This window comes from Astatotilapia calliptera, chromosome 8, assembly GCF_900246225.1.
Source record: "Astatotilapia calliptera chromosome 8, fAstCal1.2, whole genome shotgun sequence".
NCBI classification, from domain to species: domain Eukaryota; kingdom Metazoa; phylum Chordata; class Actinopteri; order Cichliformes; family Cichlidae; genus Astatotilapia; species Astatotilapia calliptera.
In genome coordinates, this window is record NC_039309.1 from 7,491,112 (window position 1) to 7,497,499 (window position 6,388).

The following is a 6,388-nucleotide window of genomic DNA, read 5'->3' on the forward strand; positions in this document are numbered from 1 at the left end:
GAACATTGTAATTACGCTCTCACTGGGGGAGCCTTGGCTCATCAGCAGCCACCACTCTGAGGTTTAAAGCGAAATGATCCTTGGACCAGGTTAATAAAAGGATAAATCCTGCGTGTAAGTAAATGACTTTTCAGTCCCCTTCGGCTATGCAAAGTCATTCTAAAAAAGTTTACAGCCACGTTTCAAAACTGCAGTGGCTCCCAAACTTTTTTTGCTAGGCCTCCTTTGGTTTACAAGAAAAATGTTTGCGTCCCCCCCCGCACGCACAAACGCATCCTCCAACCGCACACACCCATATTTTGCTCCATTGCGGTTTATTTCACACCTCAAATATTTAGTAAACAGTTAAGCAAATACAAGTAATCTGCAATAAATTACTGGTAGCAAGAAAATAAACTACTAACCCTTGTACACTACACCCGTACCTACACGGGTATTTTTGAAAACGCAGCTGTTTCGTCCACACATAAACGGCGTTTGGAATCACCGAAAACGAGATTTTTTAAAACTCATTTTTTGCGTTTACGTGTGGACGAGGAACACAGAGTTCGTCACGCAACGTTAAAGGTATGTGCCTTTTTTTCACGTCACGCTGTGCGCCACATTATTGTTTACATGAGATGAATTGCAGAATGGCAGCTATTCAGATTAACAGTATTTTGTCTCTATCTTCAGGTTTTACACGCTTACATATATACACGCAGTTACTGTCCCTCCATTTAGAAAGGCAGAGGCGTCACGGTGTAATTATTTTACATGTAGCTGTTTTTTTCCTGTGTAATAATATTCAACATTGCTATCAATACATTTTTCAAAAAAATGCCTCTCTGTGCAAAATGGGTTTAAAAACATAAACAACTGTGGGATACTGTTTGTCCGTGATTTGAACCGAGGGAACAAATCGTGGCAGGAATGGCCTGATGTTATTTGTATCCCACTGTAACCTTACTGTATAAAGAGCTAACATCTCGAAAATGTCAGGAGCAGTTAGTCATTACAACAAGTGTTTGTAAAGTAAAAATCAAGAATATGGGATACTGGTTGATTGATTTGAAGAGCCCAGCGGTGCTCCTGACAAAGGGAAAACCAATTCTGCAGGGGAGACCTACCTTGGCACTTGTGCAGGTGAAACCAAAGGGAAGATGTGCTTCACCATATTTTCTCGTCTTTGGCTTAGAATGAAGTTGGTTTGGAAACATATTCAGCGATGCTTCATCTCCTGCTTTGCGTTTGTGTGGGCGCCCTGTGCTAGCAGTGTCCAAGTGTTGTTTTTGTGTTTTGTTTTTTTTCCCCTTTTCATACCGTGCCCCCCCTGCAATGGCTCTGTGCCCTCCCCACAGGGGGCGGGCCCCACACTTTGGGAAGGTCTGCACTACTGCAACATATATGTAATCTCATAGCATTTAAAACTAGATGACATCTAGTTTTGGTAAGTACCTAGATGCTGTCCCCTCTTCTATTTTACCCAAAAAGCATGATTTTTTTTGCATCAATGGATGCAAAAGCAGGTTGTGTTTAGTGATAACATTTTTCTAAGTGTGCCTAAACACATGCTTTCCATTGCTTCTGTTGTAACACCAGTGCTGCTTGAGAACTGAGGAGCATAGCCGTTCATACTGGTTCTCAGGCCTGCTGATTTAATACAGAGATTTCTCCAAATTCTCTGAATTGTTTACTAATATTATAAACTGCAGGTCATTAAAAGCATAATTTCTTTGCCATTTTAAAATGAGGACCTTCACTCTTAGATATTTACTAACTACTCTACATATATATATCATGAAGTTTCTGGCCCTTTGAGACCGTCTTCTTCTTCTCAGTCAAGTTACTAATGAATCTAATTAGCTTATGAGTTATGGCATTACACATCTTTACATTCTTTTAAACCTGCTGTTTTGAAACTCAAAATGAGTATGTATTTTAACAAAAAAATGCACAAGTACATAAAATAAATATACTTGTGCATTATTTGCAAATGACTGCATCCTGTTTGTATTTATATATATATATATATATATATATATATATATATATTAGGGGTGCAACGATATTCGTATCGATATTGAACCGTTCGATACAGTGCTTTCGGTTCGGTACGCATATGTATCGAACAATACAACATTTGTAATTTATTTTATCAATTTTTGAATTTGCGCTTGTTTTTTTGCTTTCACTTTGCAATCGTGCGAACTGTGTATAGAGAGCGACAGTACTGATCTGTGAGTGATGATAATTTGTGCACCAATTCCTCTGACATCGTCTTATCAATCGTTAGCTTACTATGCAAACATGACAAGTGAAATCTCCCGCAGCAAGCTTAAACATGTGAGAGGTTGATCGCGCAGAGAATCGCTGAGCTTATGTGAGTGCGTGTGTAAAAGCATTTCAGTTCTGCTGAGCCAAATAAGACAGGTCGGGGTGAAGAAGTGACAGCCAAAGAAAAGCTTACCACAAAACGGAGAAGTTATGACAAATCAGACTATAAGGCAAAAAGAAAGTGCAGCTTTATGGTTTCATGGACAAAAGAATTTCTGTGGCTGCAATATGACGAGCTAAATAACCAGGACTGCACATAAGTGGTCCGCAGGTGCGCATTCGCTGTCAAAATAAAAAACACGCACAAGGGTTAGGGTTAAATTTAAAAACTGTACTTTTGAGTTAAAATATATATTTATAATTTTAATAAATGACAAATTAAAAATGCATGAACATTTTTTTGTATCGAAAAAATATCGAACCGTGACACCAAAGTATCGAACTGAACCGAACCGTGAATTTTGTGTATCGTTGCACCCCTAGTATGTATATATATATATATATATATATATATATATATATGAAGCATCCTGTCTTTTTGTGTGGCTGAGAAGTGTTAATGTAAATAAAACGGAGTAACGCTAGCATGTTGATGCTTTCAAGAATCACAATGGTCAAATCCACAGTGGCCATTAATTGTAAACTAGAAGATCTCACAGCAGAATATAATTTATCATTTTTCATTCTGCATGAACAAAACCACTTAATGAACTCGGGACAATATTGATTCCCGAGTTACACGCTCACAATCAACACTTTAATCACTCTGTTAACACTTTTTTTTTTTTGCTGCAGCAGTGCTAACCTCAGCTGAGAAAATCCCGGTGTTATTCAAAATATAATTAATTACATTAACGAATGGAACAGCTTGCAGCGTGACAGTAATTAAAGCTAGAGAAGGAATATATGATTAACATTTAGTAGATGAAAACGACCATGATTATTCACACTGAGTTCATTAAAAACCATGTAATCCAATGGGAATATCAATATGGAGCGATATTGCAAATGCAAATGAAATAAGGCAATGGTGGCAGTTATGGCTCAGCACATGAAAATGGTTATAGCTCGGTGTATTATCAGGATCAAAATTTATAGATTGATTCATGTCGAGAAAACTGGTGTTAAACCCAAAGGGTTTGATACAGTACTCGTCCTGATGGACAGCTGTACACAATCAGTGTCTTTTTTCTTGCATATGTGTGTGATTCTGCCTTTTTGAGTCTTTCTATTTTTCAAGTTAATCCAGATGAGTGCAGTTGTGGTCCTAGCAAACAGCAACTGTTCTGTATTGGTGATTTATCGTTTGAATAACTAGAAAAAGGCTCCCCGGCATATGGCACAGCTCTCTGTAAGTCAACTAGCACACTTAAAAACACATTAAACCGAAACGGTAAATAAGAAACACTTGGCTTTATTGTTGCTTATTGTTCCTGAATCAGCATGGAAGTTAAATCCTCTTGCTTCCCTCTTTTCAAGGGATTCAAGCTTATCTTTTAATGTTTGCCTCCCCCTCCATTTTGCAATCACATTAAGCAGCTCTGAAAGCCTCTGCATGTTGTTTGCATTACTGTCGCACATACGAGAGTATCAAGTGTGCAAGGATTAGAGTTAAGAGAAGGATAAACCCATACCTGGATCACATTAGACATGGCAAAGCAGCTGGGATCACACGATGTAGCAAGCAGAGTCATTAATGTATTTGACTGTTGGGAGAACAGGTGGAATATGGCAGATATTGCAATTAGAAACATAATTAATAATTAAGAATATAAGGATTTGGTTAGAATTAACAAAAAATCAAACCAAAAAATTAAATTAAGTAGGACCTATATTTGCTAGAATTTTAAATCTTTCCAGATATTTATTATTCTTATCCCTCTTTTTTATACAGGCTTCTAATTTTTTGTTGGTGATTATAGTTGCTGGAAATTATAAACACCACCGACAGCAAATTATATCAGCAGTTAATTATTAAGTAATTAACTTACCCAATGGCTGTAATTGTCTGGTTAATAGGCTCTTGGCAAGTTGGTATTATTCTTTGCCAATAAGAGAAAGAATCACTGGCCCACCCGGTTGGAATCTTGCCATTAGGTCAGTGATGAAACACACTGGCCTATGCTGTCGCATTGTCTCAACTCAAACGTTAAACACCATACATTTGTTAAAAATTAGACTTGCTTAAACTGACGTCAAGTTTTCGTTTGATCTTTGATTATAATGGGCCTTTTTAAAGCAGTCAAAAACCAAAGCGGATATTTTGGCATAGCAGTGCAAAGAACATATAGGTGTAATTGGTAACATTAAGAGAAATTCCATTTGGATGAGCTAGTTCCAGCGTCCAAATGTTGGCCCGCCGTTATAGTTTACTGGAACTCGCTGGTAATGATATTTCACCCAGTGTTTTTCTTGCTATGACAAGTCAAAATATATTCAGTGAAAAGGCCTATTCAGAATTAGCCAAAAAAGTGTCATGATCTTTATAAATGCCACGATCTTAAAGAAATACCTATAACATTACTCAGTGTTTCTTCTAGAGCCCTATACTTTTGTCCACCCTCGGGGCTTTGAGATCCTGCACACATGTATTGATCTGACTCCGTCTTGGCTTGGGTGTAATCAAAGCTTTGCCACTGATCTGTGCAAGACTGTCTGATCAATTCTATGATCTCCCATTTTTAGCCTCCATTGTGCATTCACTCGTGTCCCACGTGGTAAAATTTGAGTCCTCCTACTTTCTTTTTGAATGGCGCCATCGCCACCTGGTCTCCATTCACTTATTGATTGCCGCAGGCTATGGTGATCAGCTGGGTCCAGTTTGGTATTTAGCATTTCTAATGCCCCTCTGCTTGAAAAGAGGCCTCCGTAAAACACTGTCAGGCCTCTCTCCCCCACAAAAATAACTGCATGATTCTCCATCAGCATTCAAAAGAGATCAGGTTAACTCACTAGAGAAAAAGCCAAGCTGCACATAATGTTTCTCTTCAGGGATTTCTTTCTTTATCATTATGATTATGTGTCAACACCATGCCCCTTGCCCTCTCTCCTTTTGGGACCAGCCCATTTAGGTGTACCCTAGCTATTTCTGCCTTCCCCGTTGACAGTTTGCATATCTGAAGTTGCCAATCAAGGCTATGAAACTCTCTGTGGCCCTCATTTTCTTCCCAGCCGCCAGAATCCATCACTCATGGCGCACAAGGACAAAAGGGGGCTGTACTGCTGGAGGGTAGTTGGTGTGTTGGGGAAGGCGGTGTGTGAGGTGTTACGGTGGAACTACCCCATTCTCTGGTTTTCAGAGCGAGGCTCAAGGGTTAATGATTGGTTGAATGGTTTCTTGCCCCTTCTTCTGAGCTTGTTTTATATCTGGAGATAGGGCTTCCTTTGTTCGCTTGTGACAAAGTGCACCGGGACAATGAGGACCTCAAAGTTCAGAGCTTACCTCAGTTTTTCATGTGCAGTGGGGTATGCTGGCACTCCAGGTCTCTTCAATGCACTCGGGGACAAAGGAAGAGAAAGTGAGTGCGCATGTGGGAGGAGGTGGGGATTAAAGCATTCATCAATCTTTAACCTGTGCACTGTGAACACCAGACACAGCTGAACTCTGATGGTGGATCACACTTCTCTGTCTGTATTCACTACGGTTCACACGAGGGGTTGACAAATCTCATCATGCCTACTCTTTGGCTTTACCCGCTGAGGTTTTCAATAAAAATCCAGAATCAAAATTATCTTCAGACATTGAGGTGATGATGAAACAATTCATTAGCATCATTAGCACTTCATCATTAGATTCAAACTCGACAAAAGCATCATTCTCTCTCTCTTTTTTAATATTGCCCATCATTTTACATAGCAGCTTTGTACTGCCAGGCATTAATGGTTTAAAACAGAGTGGTATTGTTGCCTTTCTTTCAAAATAACAGTCAGTGTGCTGTCTTTGCAGTACTTAATCGAATCCCCACGGTAATAAATTTTACACAACAAGGCCCGTTACCTCTAATTGGGCCCCAATTTGCCAAATATATATGTGGAGTGACAGTGGGTAGATTGATTAGTTACACGTTTTAAG